At 41.0% G+C, this 21,988-nt stretch overlaps 1 long non-coding RNA gene across 2 annotated transcripts; it reads left to right on the forward strand.

The window, feature by feature from the left end:
• Positions 1–155: 155 nt before the first annotated feature.
• Positions 156–15,497, forward strand: LOC147756627 (uncharacterized). Of its 2 annotated transcripts, none has more exons than XR_015323137.1 (5): positions 156–282; positions 2,684–2,929; positions 3,744–7,881; positions 13,811–14,043; positions 14,527–15,497. It is a non-coding gene; the product is annotated as an uncharacterized LOC147756627 (long non-coding RNA). The 2 variants fall into 2 exon arrangements; XR_015323138.1 differs by lacking the exon at positions 156–282 and adding an exon at positions 2,227–2,309.
• Positions 15,498–21,988: the final 6,491 nt, after the last annotated feature.

Genomic DNA, 21,988 nt, shown 5'->3' on the forward strand with positions numbered 1-21,988 from the left:
ACTAGTATCTATGTGTTGCTCGATTTTTGTTTTTTAATAGGATTAGCAAATGTCAAATGGGTCGCATTGTTCATGTGCGAAGACAAAATACTTGTACAACTTTTGTGCATCGTGATATAACTCTATAGGGGTCGATAGTTTGTACTAGCTTGTATATTGATCTATTTGTAGCGGCGCAGACCGGTGTGACCTTGTGCATTTATTATACAACAGTTGAAACTCTAAGTCGTTACGGAGTGTTGGCCTCCACTAGCTTGTGTGGCGTCATTCAGTTACAAAGTAGTAAGTACTAAGCTAGTTAATGAGGTATGCTACTATGTACTACATATAGAGCTCAACTTACCAGCCCGTTCGATGTTAAAGTTTCCAGTATTAAGAAATACTCTCAATGTCTTTTGGTGTACCCTGTCACCATTTTCGACTGAGCTGTAAAAATCAATGGAATCTTGTCCAACTTATATGCCAACAAATAGAGGTCCCATATCGGCTGTGTCAGCAAAAGCCAGTGAGCAGTAAAGAATATGAGCGAGCCAGCCAGCAACGGGCTCCAATACAGGCCCTGAATCGGTTAGTTTATCACATTCTAGTCGTACATTGATTGTTTTAAACGTATGCAAAACTGAGAAACAATAACACCAAGGGGCCTAGCGGGTTCACTCTTAGCTGTATGTAGTACGAAGCCGACGATAACGTTTTTCTCTATATAATCTTACGTTATGCGGGCTATCTATAGCTGTTACGTCCTTTTCGGCTCCATTCGAGTCGTTACTCAATACTGTTACAATGACATAATAATGTACGGAACGGACTTCGGAAAGTTTGCACAGAAGACAAGGCTATTAAAATGGCGCCAACGACAACGTTCGAACGGATCAAAACACTACCATATACCAGTGAGACGACTATTCTCCAACGCGCGCGTCCAGATAGTAACCCACTACAACAGTGCATATATCTGACAATCGAAATAACATCGAGCAGCGACAGTAATTACAATGTGATCCAGTCTAGCTGCAATACGCAATGTATCCTTTAATGTAACGCCCACAGTTGATAGTGGTTCTTCGATTTGTGGGTTTGTCAGTGTATTGGCGTTCGGTGCCCGATGGCCACTTGCTAAAGGAGGGCTTTGATATACAATGCAAACGTCTCTAGAAACTATTACTACCATTACTGTTATTGCTATTGGTGTTCACACCATTCGTTATGATAATTAGGATGATAGCAAACGTACGAGCGAGCAGAAATGAACGGCTAGCAGTGACGATCATTTGGCATTGAGTTCGGGCTATGTGTCCGTTTCCATAAGTATATGTCTAGATTGACGTCGCTGGAACGGATCTGTAATGTTCTGGCCAATTCTGGAGAACAGTTATCTAGTGAACTACATCGTAAATATATGGAACCGGCAAATATTATGCAGATATATAATGATGACTAATCATTAGCTGTTCTTCCCTCGACGACAGATCATCGAAAAGAAACAATGTATTGTGGTCGATTGCCGTATGCTCGCTGAGCCAATTTTCTAGTCTTCGCCCGAACGTATTAGACAGATAGCTAGTTAGTCGTTAAGAAGCAGACTTCTCTCAGAACTTCGGTAATGTGTAATGTTGGAGCGCGGCTAAAAAAAGTTCCACTCTAAAAGTTCTCTAGCCCAACGATCAGCCGATGTATTATCTACCTCCACTATCTATGTTTACAATATGGCGCTACCTAATGATCATGGTATCATAATATATGTGATATTTTTTTTCTGGCAGCTGCGTGCATTACCGTAAGAAACGTTGTTCTCAATGCATCTGGTCATGAAAATGAGATGAATGCTAAGCTAAACAAATCGAATTTCGAATAGCGCATTATATGCGAAAATGATCAACACAATAGATTCAGTCACGGCCATTACCGAAAATCATCAATCATAATCCACCATCTATTCGTACCTAGTCCTAGCCCGGCTACGTGCGAGAAGTGTTTCATTTCTATGCTGTTTATATGCAACAATTATAGTAGTAGTTCTAACTGGAAATTCTGCACTCGATTCGCTTTCACTGCCTCTATGCGCTGATCAGATCTCAGCTGGGTCAACCTCATAGCGATGAGTGGTGAGGCCGCTGTGTTCATAGTCGCAACATGTCGGAAGAGATTACTTGTTTCATTAACTATAATAAAAAGTTCGTTTTTTACACACGCACGCACATTGTGATTGAATAACACAGGTTTGAAAAATGAGCGAGATCGGTGTTGGTCAACGTTGTTGCATGACGAACCACACGGCTGACGCTGTGGATCGGATCTGCTATGGAAAGGTGACAACATAGCAGACCACATAAACACTATAAACCATTAAAGAGATAGTCGGATATAGACTTGTTTTGCTTTCTGCAGCTACAAGATTTTATCGTTCATCTCCGACTTGTCCGTCTATTTCACTACGTTTTTCTGTAGGGTCCACTTCGAATGCATCTACTTACATAAATTAAACAAAACGACGTTAATATTTCGATTATTATTTCTAGGTAGGTACGTGGTATAATAGTAGATACAATACAATGCATACATGAGGCGCTCAAATCAGAACGATAAATAACGTTACTGTCTTATTCCTTTCTTTTTTCATGTATTCGGTCCGATTTACGGCTTTTGCTTTTCTATCTCGATCGGATGATCTGGTCTGCCCTAGCTGGTTTCAAGCAGTCTCCTCACCGCTGTACCAAAATACTTTTACAACAGTGCCAAAAAGCTTTGTCGCAAAAAAATTCGCTTCCGTTTTAATTTGTCTCGTCTTGATCTCTTCGATTGGTTCGCGACGAAATCCACCACTGGACGCAGCCACCAGTAACCTGCTGAGTAGAAGATCTTCGACGCAGATAGGCTTGAATTATTTAAAATGACGCCAAATCGATCGGTGTCAGATCAATAATTATAGGTAAATCAGTTTTTTGTCAGTGTTTTTCGACTGTCGCTGGATAAATTGTCCCGCCTGTTCTTGCCCCCGTTGCATAAGCAACAGCCTGGTGAAACGTTGATGAACTTAACGACGAAGATCTTCTCGCTTTTCGCTTACGTTAGCTGCTCAGTAAATTCAAATAGAACTAAATTGGGCTAGCTATTACGATCATCGACGTTTTGGGTTACCCCATTCTTCGATATACTGAGTCGACATTATTTAGTTGTGGAAAAAATTGACCTCATGTTTAGTATCGTCGACTAATAATAGCAACATATAATAGATACAAGAAAGTCTACTGGCTTGCTGTACATAATTCCATAAATGATCATATTCCATCCAATATTTTCTATCCAGACTGAGCGGCACGACATTGTATCGAATGATAGGATACAAACAAGCAATTGTTGCTTGCATACCTAGTGACTCTTCTACATGGGCAACTCCAACGGCCCATAATTCCATACTTGCGGAGACGTAATCAAATTTATAGAAGTAAGGAGTGGTTTTTCAGCTCTACTAATGATAAGGGCAAAATCGATTGCTTCCTCGGGGCCTGCTAATACATTTATCCATATACTATTTCCCTGTGTTTGCATAACAATACTTTGGTCTCATAATATCCAAAAGTGCCTATCCCGTACCGTTATTTCGTGTTTGTTGTCGTATTTGAAATAGCATGGTGATGCTAACCAGAACTATGCCAACAGCACAGTCTGATTATTTGTTCCGTATCATTTCGTACGTACACATGTTGACGGATGATAATTTCATACGTTTCGAATTTTTTCAGTCTAGAATATTGGAACTTGTTTTCCAAGTCAACATAACGCTCGGGCAAATTCGTACTCGTCGCATGTGCCAATTGCATAGGCGATGTATCAAGCCATCGGTTGCAAGTCAAAGCAATCAAACTTACCAACAGGATAACAACTTGGTACTACTGTTTCATGGTGAATGGGAAAAGACGAGACGGCAAGGGATAGAAAATGATCAACTCTATAAGACGTCGTTGAAACAGCGGACGACGATTTCATTATCAATTTCGAAATTATTCCCGTCTCTTGCCTGCGCCGCGCATTCATACACCAGCGAATATTGGAAAAGAAAAATCGAAACGTAACAACAGCGCGAACGATAGTTGCAGCGACAGCAGCGCCAACAGTAGCGTAGCATCTGATGTAACTGAGAAAAAGCTCTATAGGAGAAAAAACCAGTACGGAAGTGGCGCGAGCGAAATTCAGAGATCCAATATCGCTAACTATATGCCTCGCCGCATGGTCGCCTGATTATGTAAGTGTCTCGATGAATGTTATCGTATACATTCATATTATGCTGCATCGCCATCGTCAGCAGTGACAACGTCAGCATTCGGCAGTAGGCTATTGGCAGCAACGATTCGATCAGAAATCGCTAGGAATTGTGTATTTCTTAGCATGCAATACCAGGTTTCAATGTTCACGCTTCGTTCCGATTGCCGCCGCTGCCAGCCAACATTGTGACAGTTCGACGCCATACTTCAGCCCGCTCAAACGTTGACAGCGGCAAACCTCAACTTTTCCCTGGCACACAATCGATTTTATCCATAGACGATGATAACAGCAACAACAACAGCTGTAATAGCAGCAGTGCCACTGGGATCGTCTAAGACAACGTCTCAATTTCGTTAGATCATTGTTGCATCGACTGCGGCCGATGCGACTGCAGCGAAAGAGTCACTAGCATCACCAAACCGTTTCTTGCCGTTCGTCGTGCCTCTGCGTTTAAGTGAAGCTTGCTTCACTATTTGCCGTCGTCTACGCCAGTAAGAGTAGTCGTTATAGTAATGGAAGTGATTGCCGAATCGGTGACGATCCGTGCGCGGCTATCGGACTTCCCTCAGAATTGACTCTAGGATCCGGCCTGATCAACTCGGAGACATCAATGTAGGTCAAAGGAAATTGAAAAACCATTTAAAATCCAACGGAGATCCTTATTTTTGCGGTTTAACACTGTCATGTTACTATTTCTATTAGAGCAATTTCGAAAATACACTGACAGAAACAAAATATTCCGAACTATAAGTGCGCCGATGAACTTAGCCATGCGTGAAGGCGATATGATTACTTTGCTTTGAAGCACAACAGGAAAATGTTATTTTGTTTGCAGGACAGTCACGAACCGTTCACATAAACCTAATCTATTTAGTAAGACTGCGACTATGTAGTTTAAATGATTTATAGATTTGCCTCTATAAATAAATATAAGTGACAAATAAGAACCACTGAAAGCCACGTCGCGTTCTAGCGTGGTGTAATCAGCACTAGACTATTCATGTGACTATAGCTAACAGATAATATCTTAAACTGCACACGACAGCTTCTTCTCGTATCCTTAGGCCACATCAGGTTGCCGCAGGAGATAATTTGTGAGCTTTTCATGTACGTATCGTATACTGATTCAATAAAACATCTTATCTTTAAAAACATCCATATCAAAGTCTATGCTGTCAATGCGAAAATGTACACAAGAGTATATGACAAGCCCAAAGGGCAGCTTTTCATGAATTGTTGAAACGCCATGATAACGATCCCCTAATCCTGATCTTGGGCCACCTATGCCAAAATGCACCGTAAGGTATTTTTGCCACCGAAATCCCGGTCTCGACTATTGCTTTGGGCGAAAACTTATTCAAACCAACTTTGTTATGAAAAATTTAGGTGTACTTACCTTTCCTTCCCTAAATTACAGGGCCCATGAGACCGTAATAGCAGTCACTGCTGCGTGAAAATCTGACCGACTTATGAGAATGCCAATTCTTGAAGGTTCTAAGCGTTACATACGACATAAACAGTACGTTTTTCTTGGTCTAGCACATGTTCCCTCAGTACAGAACACAGGCTTAATGAGGGGTTAAGTCATGATCCTACTAGTGCAGAAGAATTTCACATAAAAAATTTCCTAGCGTTGTAAAACGTATATAAAAACGCATAACAGAGTATGATGATGTATTTTAATTAATGGAGTAAAGCGATGCGAAAGCCCTTGGCCAAATATACTCAGGTCACGACAAGATAAATTTTCAGCAAAGCAGATCGCTTCTCTGATAGGACTTGAGCAGAGATTCAAAGTGGCGAAAACATTCAACCACAAGCTACTGCTGAAAGATGCAGAGTAATCAACCCCTTGTTTTCCTGGTGTGCGAACCGTAACGTCCGCCACTGATCTGCAGTATATTTTTGTCCTTTTTTTTTTTTTACAAAATAAGGTGTGTAAGTAAGCGTTTTATAAAAGCAGTGCCTTCTAGGACATACTGAAGCAGGCGCTTTTCATTAGCAAGACAGAGTAGACACGCCTATTTAACACTTAACATTTAATATGGAATCACACGTTGCATCATGGTGTCTTCGAAAACAACAATTTTTGAGAAATAGAACAGAGCTACTAACCATCGTAGTGGCATTTAGGAACCTGGCCTATAAACAAGACGAAAAGCGCAGCTTTTTAGAGATAGAGCATAATTAAAACATACGAATAAATAAGCTCGATGTCACGTCAATAGAAATGAGTTTTGTTGATGAAAACTGTTCTAAGAGCAGTAATATGGCGCGCATTTTCAAACACATGATAGGACATCTCTTAATCGCAAAAAAACTTCGACATGATCTGTAAATATCAACGCTCGAGAGACTCCGCAAAATGAGGTTATTCTGGCTCAGAGTTTAACTTGGCCTGTGTCACATAGAGAAATAATGATTATTTACGTAAGCATCCCCAAATGGACATTTGGTATGGCCAGACATTGAAATCATTGCTGTAACTAGAGCCAGACGCGCGGACGTTACGGCCCCACTGGTTCTAACTGTATCATGTATGCGTTACATATCAGGTTTTGTAATAAACGGCCATTAAGTATAATATCAGGCAGCAGGTCGTCGACTTTAACTTCTGTAATAGGCACTTGATATGCCAAATGTAGGAAGCGCTAAAAGCGAGCGCATTTCTTTCCCTCCAACGTTCAGCTCAGCTTGCATAGAACAAATAGCCTTTAACATGTTGTTTGATGAGCGGAACTTTTTCGATATTTGTCATGCTGATTGGTACCTCTGACGGAGACGAGACATACTAAAATCTTAAGCAGCTAACTGATGGTAATGTTCTATCTTTGTTTGATGGCTGAGTATTGCGTCCAGTTTTAACAAGGCTATAAATTCTAGCTCCCGCTGATTAGCAAGTCATTATTCCCCGTTTCGCAGGCCCCGGAAGCCTATCCCAAAAATCTTCCGCTTAGAAAGCCTGAACTAGCAATTGCTACTCGGAGATGAATTTAGTTTCAAAATGTATGTGTCCTTAGGGACGAGTGTAATAGAAAGCTCCTAGAGCTGATGGTTTAATTCGCTGTCAGAGATATCAACATTAATGTCCTAATTTTTTAGACAGTTTAATTCATGTGAGCTGTAACGCGTCATCTTTCTTTTGCCTATATGAGTAACGTAACAGATTCGTCTTAGCGGTGTCTTCTTCTTCTTCTTCTTCTTCTTCTTCTCATTAAAGGTAGTCTTTGGTGATTACAATTGACTGTGTTGACATGAAACCAAGTATCGAGCAGAATACCGGTTACTGGTGGGATAGTAGGCCGGTTGCAGGACTTGCCTGTTGTTAACGATGTAGGAAGTGATTACGGGTAGTGAGCGAAGGACGGCGTGATTTTGGCAAATTCACGTCTACTCAGGCTATTAACACTAATCTTTATAAAAAGTTTGAACGTCGTGGTGGAAGAGATGTGAGGAGTCTACAAACAGGACATCCCGAGTTCGAACTCCTGCTTTGGACTGATTTGGTTTATTGACATTGGCTCATCTCGCCGTTGTCAACATTTGATTGACATGGACGTCATGACATGTACTTCCTGTTCGCAGAAGACGCTAATAATCTGCAAATAGGATAAATGAGTATGTTGCTAACAAGAAACTGCATGGCTATGCAATGCCTGTTGAGGGATAGTTGCATTTAAATATAAATCGTTATAATAATATTTGGTCGAATCTATCCTCAAATCGTAAATTATTGAGTCTCAAACCGTAGGTACAAGACATGATAGGACACGATGCAGATATTCACGGAGTGGATGACCGAAAATCTGGATGGCATAGTAATTGCCGCTATCTAGTAGCGGCAACTGAAATAACGATTTATATGTTTAGGTGACATTAGCGCTAATATTCTCACCTTAAAATATACAATGGCGTTTTTCTTAACGATTCGGTTCTTCCCTGGCGTGTTTTTGCATAAATACCAAATTAAAAATTATCTTAAAATGTTGTTGACACTTTGGTGCGTGTACGGACGCAATCCGCCGTCGGCATTTGCATGTCGGCGATAACCTTTCCTTCGACGTCACAAACGTTCGGTCGAAGATCCATTCGAGGTTCAAAACCATTATAGTCAGGCTTTCATGTACGAGAAAAATTTTATATATTTGATAGCAATGTGAAAGTTCAATGACAAACAATGAGTGACCATTGGGAGATTGATATAATCACATATACTGGCTTGGGTGACCTGCTTCGTTACCTTAATACATATATACGGTCGATGCAGTGACTGTCTGACGCTCTTCATACAAACGACCCGTTCTTGCTGGCGCTATTGCCGAGCGTTTGTGAGCACTAGATTATTTGTACTCTGCCCTGTCCGTATGTGTTGATACTGCTCATACTCCAGTGGCGCTGATCGCGTCTCCGCTGCTGTATATAAGAAATTCCTGCGTTATCCTCTCCGTACATACTTTTCGTACGTTTTCTGCAGTGTCGTACCGAAAATACCTTTGGCGTTCAAATCTTCTATGCTGCTATTGATACGCGTATGTATTGATGCTTAATGGCGCGTCGCTTGTCGCCACGACCACCTTTGCTGCTAATGTCTGCGGCGGTGGCGGTATTATAGAATATAATAATAATTACTAACTGTTGGGTGCCAAGACGAAGCTGCTACGCCAGCCAATCGAAGCAGACCAGAGTGAACCCTAACGATCGGAAAAGCGCTGGACATCGGCGGCCTCACCGATGAACACAGTCGTCGGTCGCCTCGCCGCTGTCTAAGAAGACCCCGTCAAGTGTTCGACAAGAAAAAGTCGATGGCCGAAAAATTGCTTTACGAGGGAACTTCGAGGCGTTGGCAGCCCCACTACCGCCGTTCCTGTGGATAAAGCCCTTAATATTGTGCATACAAACATCTATAAACAGTTGTTAGAAGGAACGAGGAAGCTTATATGTGTTACAGGATATGTGGCGTCGGGCGCAAGAGAAAATATGCACGAAAAACATGTATAGACAATACATGTATCGAACAAGTAGCGAGTAACCACAAGGGTCCAATAGTAGAGTCTGCATGAGAATCGACAAACAAGAACATCGACGAAAACAACGAACAAATCGTCTTCCTGCGAGTCAAAAACGCCATGATCATTTTACTGATGTAAAAATATCCGATACTGTGCGCTTCTACGTATTTGAGCGGACTGCTTGCTCATAGGCCATGCGCAGTAAACGAATGAAGGAAGCTGTACTGTACAGCTGCTTCGCGACCGCTGTTAAAGGTCAATATAACTGTAAGCACCGTCCATAGACGTATCTTGACGTTTGATCGTTCATCCAATTAAACGGAGACGCCCTTAAAGTCTGGGCTGAACGTACAACAACGCTACAATGCCAAGTGCCGGCAAGACAATTATATATATATATCATACGAAGTGAAACAATCGACAACAGATTGTTAGGAGGAAATCCTCGATTATGATAGTTGCAAGACCGCAATCATTGTTACTGTTTCGCCTTCCGACGACTGCGGCAGAGTCAGAAAAGATGCCTAAAAAAAGAGATGAGGGAGACAGTGGGGGGGATAGCAGACAAAGAGGAAAAGATTGGAAAGGACATATTCGCCAAGCAATCGATGAACTGTACAAACGACCTAAATGCCTCAATGGTTGTGTTTTTAATTTTAATAACAGTCTGCCGCGAAAAAAATGGATACTTGCCCATAGGAACACCACTTTATATGAATTATTGTACTATTAGGATTAATTTGCAGACTTGGAAAAGCGGAAAGGCGCAACAAAAATGCACCCAATGGGATACGAACGTCCGCCTTTATCTGATCATACGCAGAACAAAGCCAAGGCCCTTAGGGATGGCTATGTTTTGTTCTCATAGAAAATTCATCTCGTGCGTAGTCTTTGAATGTTTACTTGGTTCTATTTGAATTGGATTCAGTTTTAGCTATTTTCATTTAAATTTAATAATCTGACTTTGGTGTAACATCTACAAAAAAGGCATCTGCTACATTTTAAAAATACATCACATGACGGTATACATTTATAGGTCCAGTCGCCTCTTACCGATTTCTGTCGGTTACGAATCGAATGCCACCAAGTTAGGTCGTACTAGAATACCAGTATATTGTATCTTTCAGGATTGTTTACGAGTGAGATTTTAACTATATGTATATAATAAGGATTCGTAGAAGTCGAAAACACCAAAAACAGATCGATCCGCATGAATTAAAGAAGAAGATAAACATGGGGCATTTTTTTCTGACACAAATAACAGAAGCACGTTTCACTAGGATGCTTTACTGACATTTTTGAACAGCGAACAGCAGCGGTTGATACGACACCAATCAGTATCGGCGAAGGTCTTTAATTTACAAGAACTTTAACTTAATTAAACGATGCTATATCATATCTAAATAGAAAAACTAAATAAATAGAGGGCCATAACGTATATTTGACGTAAACATCCGTACAACACTCGTACATAATAAATTCATCTAGCATCGTACGTAAAGGGTGTGATTAGGCGGTTTTACGAGACATAACATAATTTATAGCTGCGTGAATGTTCCATTTGTACGTGAACGAGCGGCAGCCATGAATAAAAAACAGCGAGCACTTAACGCCCTGTTTAATGTAAAGAGGGAGGGAAAAAAATGTACAATGCACATCGGTGCAATGGTATTTACCGTTTTTTTATGCTAACACAAGTCGGCACTGTTAAATAAGGGCATGTTGCCACTTAGGAAATTGCTATTCGTGACATTTTCACGCACTACTCCATTGATATATTCAGCCGAAGTTAAAATCCCTTTCGACTTCAAGTTACTCCTGTTGTTCTATGATAACGCTAAAACCTATACTGCCAACCTGCGCTAGCCTGAAGAGAAGCCTAAAGCAAATCACCGTTAAGAAACAAGTCGGGTTATAATATTTAGCAATTTTCATCTTTACTGCGACGACTATTTTGATGGTGAAATTACTCTTCTGTTGTTTTTTGCAGTTCGTTAATCTCAACTGCCGCCTTAGGACGCTTTTGATAATCCCAAATTGACGAAAAAGGCATGAGTCTTTACCGCAAAAGTAGGGCTGCGTGGCTATGTAAATCTACGAAGCGGATTGCTTAGGCCCAGATTATTATATTTATATGTATAGATCATGAAATTAACTTACCGAAAGCTATAACGATGATTCTGTCGAGTAATTTTTAATATATATATACTGAAAAAACAGTTGGTTTGTATAAAAGTCCCACTGTTAACTTGTTTGGCAGTTTGACAACGTCTCTTACTGGTCATGTCATGAACATATAAACATATAAAAAGCCTTACATTTTATACTTAGATAACAATCGATGCGTCTTGGCGAGATAGTCAGCTAAACTGAACATGAAACGTGCTGCTAGGATAGCATAAAGCTGGCCCGTTGAGTCCGTCTTCAACGATCAATTCTATATTCTGGAAGAACATTTCCGCTGCAGAAAATCGGGTAAATATGGCCGCAAGTGGAAAAGTTTGGACATATCGGCAGTAGATCGGGGCGTGGTGACGGCCATGCTGACAAATAAATGGCGGGGAGTGTCTTTAGCGAACTTGAAGTCATGGGTGGGTATTCGCAATAGATTGAATTTGGCACCACTCGCCTATAAACGCATACATAGAAACTTGTAGGAGAAAAATACGCACAAGGATAACTGATTGAATTATTTCATTGTATGAAAGTGGATCGTATCATGTCACACCAACAAGGAAACCCTACATTGCTTCAAGGTTGTTTTCAAGGACGCCCTGGGTTTTTCACGCTAAATTTTTAATTAGGTACTCGGGCCTTGGTTATCGCTTCTTATTTGATTTTTCTAAATAGCTGCCATCTATAGACTTGTTTAGCTATCCCGTGAGGTGTAGCTCGCAATTTATTTAGTTCCTCTTTGTGCAGCAACGTATCGAATCAAAACGATATAATTCAAAGAACTCGCTGGAACCCAATTGGATACGATATTAAGCAGAAATTCAATTCTGTAATAATAATATAACGCGCTCAATAGACTGTGATGGCGTTAGCTTGTCAAATTGTTAACAAGATGAGTTTCATAAACGTACCGTCTGTGCGTTCAGAAAATACGCAGGCAAAACAATCGGAAGACGTAGATGCTTTTCTGAACATGTTGTCTATTTCCGGGTGTTTTCTCTACAGATACTGTATTTCATTACTATTGTTACCTTAGATCATTTACTGTGAAAACAATGATAATCCGCATGATTCCCACTATGTCCTTGTGCTTATTATGTTACTATATCGGTCGCCTGTTCTAATCTATGTATCATTTCAATAAAATAAATACACAAACCGTTATTACTCAATGAAGTATATCAGAGTTAATCAAATCAGTAGCAGTTTTCATTAAACGACAAGAGGTCACGATCTACTAAGCTGAACTCCTTCCTAACAGTACAACCCGTTTAATCCGGTGAAGTTACTGTTCAAGCTATAGACGCCTATGCAGAGTTTGAACTACTGAAATTTTGATTCAGTTCCCTGATCGGATTAAATCGACGGCAGGGCTCATTATTGTGTAATAGTTGCATTGCAGAAACCGCCACTCGGTCGTTACTTCTACATACTCTTCCCATTAGCCATTGTACAGTTTCAGCACGGGTAGACAACGCGGTGTATACCTTAAGATTTGAGGTATTGATTATATTTTTAAAAAAAACCTAATTCAAACGCTTTTCCTGTATAACGGTGAATTTTTATCTACCGAATTTGTGCCATAGCAAAAAGGCAACGATTTAGCCAAACGTCTAGATTCTAGAAAAATACAATTCGACAATTTGCTAACAGCCTATTTAGCTCACGTTAGCTTAGGCGTACCGTCTACTGTTGGCTGTCGTTACCATGTACAAACCTACTTTTTTTTGACCAGCCAATCTGTTAAACGTCGAACGTAAGCAAACCCAATTTGAGATGCTACACTATTCAAATATCAGAAACAGGGTTGCTTGTATGTCCTCCAAAAAAGCGAAAAAAACACATTTACATTCGTCTGTACACAGAACATACTACATTTATCAGATAACTACCGTGAGCAACGTCCCGTTCAGCTATACAACGTATCTGACCGTAAGAGCCGCTTTATACGGGCAGAAATTTCATTTTCCGGGGGTGTTGTTTACATTTACCTAAAATTGTGACAATCGACGAACTTGACACGGGAAAATAGCGAGAAAAGCATCCTCTACTCCTCTAGGTCATTCCGCGATTTTTCGGAACAAAAAAATACAAATCACTTGATATATATCCATGCATATTACTGAATCCTAGAGCTGTTCGGCTGTTCAGAGGATGTAACATATGGATAGGCTTATGTAGAAAGCTAAAAATAACACTCAAATTGACTTTAGGTGGCCTAGTTAGCTAATCTTTTTTAAGCGTCACGCATGTGAGCGCTCAAACATTGATTTTTGGCCACTGCGACCTATCGGTTGACCGTCACCATCGTCGCCTCGACCGGAACTAACAAACTGCTACTGCCGCTACATTTGTTTCTTCAGCATTTCGTGGATAGGACAGAATGGCAGTGCTTGTTGAGGCAGCCGGACGCGCGGACACGGCATTTTCGTCCGCCTTCGGCGGAGTGAGGCCCTGCGATCCCTCATAACAATAGCGCTCGTTGTCATTCAAAACCTACATCGATATATAACGACTAATCGCTTGCTTTAGGCTTGTAACACTAAGGACAGTGACGGCGAAGGTACTTGCTATCCTGACCAGCTACTTTGGAAAAGTGAGTTTGTTGCCACCAAAAAAAAAAAAAAAAAACAGAATAATGATGAATCCCTTCACCAATTTGAACAAAAGTGTGCCTAGCAGACACATTCAACGTAAATGTTATGTATTTGGCTAACATAATGCTCTTGGCATAGACACGCAGGCTTTAGTTGCGTGATTTGATTAAATAAAATAGCATTGAATGCTTAAATAGGTGCCAAGTTATGTAATCGTTAACAATATCTGTAGAGCGGATAGCAGTTCTTTGCTTAAATCCATACCGAAACCCTCGGTCTAAATACTGATATGAGGAACGTACCTTCCTTATATGGCATCTTCATCAACCAAGCAAATTCGCGGAATTCAGTCTCGCGATTGGTCAGCAACTGCTGAATGTTGTCACATCGATGCTGTTTTTCTACCAATTAAATTATATTGGTAACCCATAATAAAATTCAGACGTTTGCAATTCCATCTAACAATAAGCTTTAATTTATAGGTGAACTTCGATTCATCTTTTCTGGGGGATTATCGCTCGTCTCACGAGCGGTTAAAGGGCAACTGGGAACGTGCAAGGTGTCTGGCCCGTTAACAGCGATCAGGGGGTCAATAAAAACTCTGAAATAGAAAGCTGTTCCACAGCATCGCACCTTACGAATAATTTGACATTGAACAGCTGCTCGTTTACCTTTGATGGAAGGAGGCAACAGTAAACTGAGGTAGCGGTGTTAAGAATATCGGACGCCATTCCCACTCACTCACTGTGCAAGCTGGCATCCGCATATATTTTTATTAGTCCGCATTGTTTGTGATATGTATCGCAATACCACGAGAAGTGATTAGGATTTATAGAAAACACCATTGCAAAATAAAAAGATAACTTCGCAGAGTATGGCAGCGAAATGGCTTCGTAGAATTTGTATCGGCTATTCCGGGGTTGATATGTTGAACTTCAGAGCAGTGAGATTCCTATCTATAAATTTCGTTTTGGGCTATTTTGTTACATGGGACCGTTTGTAATCCAGAACGTTCCTGCAGCGAATCTTTACTGCTACCACGAGAGATGCGAGATGTGTACATTATTAGGCTCGATAGAGGCATAGTACCAGGTGTACTTTGTTTAGTAGCAGGCTTGCGTCGCACGATCCGATCTGGTAATAAACAAGTAATATATAATGTATGTGTACTCTTTCAATTTCAGTAATTTTAATCACTTTTATTACTATGTATATTGTCATAATGCTAATCTAGAGTGCGTCGAACAGCGGCCGTTCTAGTAATGATTTACTTTATTTGTTGGAAAGACAAAAATTGCGCACATCTTGCATAACCGTAGGTCTCCATCAGTTCTGAAAGAGGCATCGATATGTTACAAACACTTATCTGGCAACTCCGAAGGTCTGTTTCCGTCACGTTGGAACGCTTGTGTTTGTTGGAATAAAAAGTTTTGTAATAACAGCACTGAACATATTTATTTTGTTTTTCTTTGTTTCACTAATTATAGTATCTAGCTAAAATGGAGTTCTATTTTGGGCTGCATATTTATTTAGTGTTAAGAAAATATTTGTATAACTCAAACAAATGGCACTTACCTATGTAGTTAGGTCAATTTCAATGGTCAATACAATTCCTCGAATACAATTTACTATCTAAACCTACCTGAAGCCAATAGAAATCAACAATAAGGACAAGTCCACGTGCCTAGTGAGGTCTCGACATACAAGAATGCTCTGAAAGCGGTAGTACACTAACGACTGCACTTGGAACTCCTGATATCGAATTCATGACGAAATTCCGGAAGTCCTGATCTGTCATAGTTCTACTTGCTTACCCAGACCTTGTCCTCATTGGTCGGTTAGTGAAACTTTTCATCTCCCTGGTTCCGTTTGCGCGTTTCTCCTAAATGGCTACCTAAGGCGTTCGGTGCAGCAGACAAACCTTTTCCCCGCTAACAAATCCATTGAGGCTCTAACGAAGCTCTAACAGTTTACAGCCTTCCAGAGCAAAGCTAGATGATGGAAGGTATAAACTGCTGTTTGGGAGTATCTCGGACCTAAGAAATGGCTGGATGACCCAACAAAATGGCTCGACGTTCAGCTTTCATCTGGCGGTGATTTTGAAAAGGCGAGGTACACCCAATAGAAAATAGCTGTGTTCTATAGGCGCATTTAGCCTCATAATGGTTGGAACTTACTTGTAAACAAATTCGGAATTTGAATTTCTCGCACTCTCTGTTTCCGCCCGATTCTTTCTCGATGCAGGGACGCGTCGGCAGTTCTATCATATTGCTCCTTTCTAAATCGATCTGTCTTCCTCTTGGTTTTCCTACGAGGTCTACTAGACGTGGCACGCGTAAACGGCACTTCTAAGCGGTAAGGAACTCGGCCGGCGTGAATCGGCTTCTCAATCGCTGAAGTCTGCTTGCATTTGGGGCGTGCGATAGTAGTCCGTCCTTATCAGCATAGCAGCAGAATCAGGGCTGTAGGCTGCTCACTTAACGACTGCCCGCAATGACAACACCAAAGGTGGACGTTGCCTTAAACGGCCCTGAATAGATGCGTAATCAGTTTATGAGATCCGTTTAATCATTTCTCAACGGATGCAATGGGCGTCCTCCCGGGAATTGGGAAAATCGTTTCTACTAACCACATTTTGCATGTAAAAATAGTTACGCCTTATATCTATACAGTGCACTAAGATGGTGATCATTATAAAATTAAATAAGAAGATCTGGGAGATTACATGTATATATGACACTGCTATTTTTTGTGTTGCTAATAGTCCTAAGTTAAACACAAAAAAAAAAATTAAAATTCTTGCTTCATCTTTTTCGTAATGCGCAAGATAAACATTTTTGAGAGCCAGATATATTGGCCGACCAAAAATACTCGGTCACACATCATTTGTTGAAAATGATTTCTAATAGCCTGTTGTATTATTGTGTTGAAATAGTAGTGACAACACATTCATAGTAAAGTAACGTATTGTTACTCTTCGTGAAAAAAAGAGTATTATTAAAAGGTATCCGTGCAAGTCTTATGCTGTCACACGGAGTCAGCAGATCACCTAGGTGTCCTTTTCGGCATACGTTTTCATTGTCTCTACGCTAACAGGCATAAAATTTGCGAGCACAACGTGACAACAAATGAATGAATATTCTGAGTTTTGAACTAGCAATTATACCTTAGATATTATCATATATATATATATAGAATACATCAATTACTCTACAACTGAGCTGACTAACGTGAAAAATGTTTACACGGTTGGTATTTTTATACAGTTGTTTAGCAAATCTAAGCTTCAAGAGACAGCGATGTCCAGATACCAAAATTATCTGGTCCTTTACTTCTAAGTATATCTGAGTCCTTACAATATTCATATAGTAGCTCTTGCGTAAACATCCACATTTAGCTTCGTTTAATGGGAACCTTTTGTTCCATATTTTCAAATTTAGTTCTGTCTGTATTATCAGGTCGAAGGTGTCATGAAGATTACAGAAAATATAATATACTAGTACAAATGTGATAGCTTCAATTTTTAGGTACCTAGAAATGTCACTGTATCAAGCTTGTTTAATGGGAATCCTTGCTTTGAAAGGCCTTAAATGAAAATTTAATGTTAGTATCTGTTTCTTTAAGGTCTTCTACCACCGTCGAATGGAGAAGAAAGCACCCATCCATTCTTGAGACAGTTTGATGTACTTCAATTCGATTTTCTTAAATTCAAAGAAAAAGAACAGACGGGTAAACTACAAATTAGATCTATGGAAATCTGGCTTGGTTAATGTATAGCAAAAAACAAGCCTAGCGAGGCTCATTTGCGTTCTTTTTGTTCTGACAACATGTGTTATGGAAGCCGAGTAGTAGTATCAAGCGCAACTTGATTGAGCGCAACCGAATACAATTGTGTAGTTTTTGCTAATTTTCTAAGGTAGAGCTGAAAGGTTAGTCCTGTGTAATGTAAAAGTATGTGCCTTGTGCCACACATAACACTGTGTACGCGCATTCATATACCTTATGTGTACCCGTCAGAGGTCTCTCCTTGATTAGATCATCGAGGAGGCTGCTCATAAGAGACAAATCACCGCTCTGGGTTAAAAGACAATTTTCGGTTAAAAAAACTGCATTATTGTTCATTGTGATGTAAGTAGAATCTCTCTCTTCTGCATCTTAAAGTCAGTCTATTACGATTTGGCATTTACAGTTACATAGCAATATAGTCGAAGAATGTTTTTTTTTTTGTTTTTTCCGCTTCACAAGAACTAAAGATATACGAGAGTTTGGCATGGCGTTCTCCCCAGGGACTTGCGCTCACTGAAATGCCCGGGTCCAACCCGACGGTTGGGGTCCGAATCACCTCGCGCCTCCCTCGACACCTTAGAAGTTCACATTGCTGCGGGATTGTACTGTAAGTAAGCTAGGAATGAGGAGCCTGCCTTCGACTTCACTCAACGATGGAGGGACGGCAACCCTGGCATTGGTTGGAAGACTCCAACGCTCTTTCGAGGCGGCCGAACGTGAACGGCCGCTGTCGACTACACGAGCGCAGAAATGCAGCGATTGCCTTCGCCTCTGCACAAGAAGAAGCAGCGGCAGCGTTCACACAGATGCGAAACGAGGGCCGACGGGGCAAAAGGCGCGAAGATTTATTGAAAAATAAAGCCCTCACTTATGCGGAGTTACCGACGACTGCCTCATCCCTACGGCACTCGCAGACACTCGGATCTGTCACCGCGCTAGCGGCAGCAACCGTAGCACTGGTGATCTGGACAGGAGCGGCCTCTCAAAAAAACGATGGGTGTCCGGGAGTTGATAAAGGCTCCACGTCACGTCCAGCCAGTTTACTTATTACAAACGGGAGTCTATAGAAAAAAATCTGAGCGAGCAGAAGAAATTCTACGTCATCTTATAGCAGTGTCTGTTAATCATGAACTTGAACTGAATCTCACGCGGTAGAAATGGGTCGCTTGTAACTTTTCAACCATCACGCACACAACAACAATGAGCTGGACAGTATATAACTGTTGGATTGAACAATATAAATGTTGCAGTACCAAGAGTTGGCCAAAATACAACGAAGTCGTCCTGCTGATAAAGATTACGTAGGTGGATAAATGAGAAATGGCTTGATTGACATCAAATATCAATAATGACATAGCTACATGTTTAATTACTTTTTGTTGAGTAAAAATGTTATTAATATTAGATAGTTTACGATGAGCTTTTCGTAGACGAAATTCGAAATCCCGCTGTTCTGCGACAGACAAACGTTGTCCAGTTGCCGCCATCTTCCTATAGCAGAGAATATATGCGAACTACCATTTGCTCTACACCGTTAACTACGGTTCTATTCACAGCTTAAAACTATTTTTAGAACTAAAGATATTGTCGAAAGAGAACACGGCCCGTTGAGGCGCGGCACCTTTTATCATCAGGCTACCATTGACACCTGTTCCAAATACGTGACGTTGATCTAAATTGAGCAGATCACTTACGACATTTTGTTTGTTTCATCGAAGCAATTGGCTTGAATTTTAGTTTTTCTCTGACCTTTGAGAGCTTCCCTTTCTCAGAGCGTCCGAGCGTTGACGGAGATGTAAAAGCAATAAAATGTGGTTTTGAAATCTGCCATTGCAAGCATTAGTCTCTCGTGTGTACCTCGAATTACGTTTCTATAGACACTTCTTACAGTTAGAGGCAAGGTTTGAAGGTTCGTGTATAGCCGATCTATGCTAAGGCAAATAAAAACCTCACGCCAAATATTTTGCTATGGATTACGCGCACAGAGCCCACGCAACTTGGCCAAACTGCTCGCAATTGCTCATGGGGCGGAGTGGGTTGGCACAAGTGATGTACGCGACGGAAGCGACTAGTCCCATGGGAATCGAAAATTGTTGAAAGCAGCTTTGCTGAAGTGACCCAGAACTGAGTTATGTTTCAACAGTATCGGGCAGTCGTTTCTTATCTACAACGAAGAGCCTCTCCTGTTGTTACTTGGTCTATGAAAGATCCAAACCCCAGTCGTTATTCAATACATACAGCTTATCGGTGAGAAATCGAATCATCCACTTACTTACTCAGACAACTGACGGCCTACATGATGGCAAATTGTTGGGAGAAGTAAGAAATGATTGCGGCGGTTTATAGACCCAAGTTGATTTTCGATGCTGAACATGGACTACGAGCATGCCTTGTCTACTCTATAATCTGCACAAGGTAAAACAATAGTATTTCGGTGGTTTTCGTAATCATAATAAAAATATAGTAAAAACGATGGTTTAAGAGTAAAATATGTGAAACTTATAAGAAAAAAATTGAATTTCTATATTGATCCTCTTGACTTAAAATGTTTATTCCAATTTCGAGGAACGTGCAACAATGACAGGCTCTATAATTTCAACGTATGTTCATGTAAAACTTAAAATTTCTGCTTGTTATTGTTACTTAGGAAGAACACATTCTGAGAATAATCACTGTTAAAAAAATGAACCTAATTGGCATTTCTCTGTTTTTGAGCAAGAAAAAGAACTGATTTAATGTTAGTCGGTTAGGCACGTTGTTTATAAGCTTACATCCTTCTGTTCTACAATAGAAACCAATGTTCGTTTATGAAAATACCATTTATTATGTATATTCAGAAATTGCGGGCAGGAGATGATTTAGGAGCTTTCTGATTCAACTTAAGCACTATTGAAACGGTGGCAATCGAGTGTCAGTGCAAAGAATCATGATCGTTTACAAGTGTGGAACTAGTAATACAGAATTATATGTAAAAATGCTTGATATAACCGATCTGCATTTCACAAGATGTTAAACTAGAATTTCTTTTCGTAACAAGATCCTAAAAATGCAATTCCAACTACATGAAGGCCACACTTATGCTATATATTGAGTATAGTCGTGATAGCTGATATCACCTGTCGTACTCACATCTCAAGCATACACGTGTGTATGCTAAACAGGTGAACGAACAGGCAAACACATTGTTTTTTTCTATAATCCAATCCTATAAAGCTGTTCACTCGGCCATCTGTCCACCCTTCATGTTGAAAAAGTGAAAGGCATCGCGGGCCTACCGAACCATAAGAATCATTCCGAAAGATGTCACATGGTGGTGGCTGTAGAGGGATTCCGGTGAAGGCAACGACTGTCTCATTTTCCCTATGCTCCCTTTTCTATCCCAGCTTTTTCACTTCCATCCATTTACTTACGCGTTACATAGCCACCTAGCTATGGTTGGTGGCCTTGCCTGGCCTGCTCGGTTCGACAGCCCCTGCTTGATTCAGGCCGAGCGAGGTGGCAGCCCGTTGTGATCGCCCCGCTCCTGTGTAATGAAATGTATGTGAGCAAGCAACCAACGCCGCCCTTTCGAGCCATCCGCACAGCAACAAAGAGCAGCAGCCGAAAGCAAGTAAGAACCGCTGTCACTGCCGCCGCGTCTTGCTAAACGAATTTCGGGGTAAGGAACATCGAGCCGGCGAGGCACCGAGCAACCGAGCGAACGAATGAGGTCTGGCCTACTGAGAAGTCTCACGAAACCTCCTGGGAAGCCACGTGAGACTTCGCATCGGGTGGTAGCCAGTGTGGAAGGCACGGTTCTGACGCGATGCCTCTTCTTCGACTGTGCTATAGGGAATAGACGGGAAGGAAAAGCGAGAAGCAGTGGTGAATGGGGGCGTTGGTAAGACCATGTAGAAGAAGGCCCCTGGCTACAGGAGGTTATGGGCTGGGGAATGCCTATAATGCCCCTTTCCTTTTTCTCTTGAGCAAGTAAGGGACGAAGCGAAACGGGCTTATAAGGGATGTAGAGCCGACCGGGTATGTAGTTAGGGTACACTACGGGGCGTGAGGGTAGGGGGTTACCTTAGGCAGTCTTTCTTCCTCGATTCTAGCGCACGGAGACGATATATGGAGCCCATGTAGGGCGAAGGGTGGGAATTTGAAAGGGGATAACCCCTT

The sequence above is a fragment of the Varroa destructor genome, unplaced genomic scaffold (assembly GCF_002443255.2).
Source record: "Varroa destructor unplaced genomic scaffold, Vdes_3.0 BEIS01000003.1, whole genome shotgun sequence".
Classification (NCBI taxonomy): Eukaryota; Metazoa; Arthropoda; class Arachnida; order Mesostigmata; family Varroidae; genus Varroa; species Varroa destructor.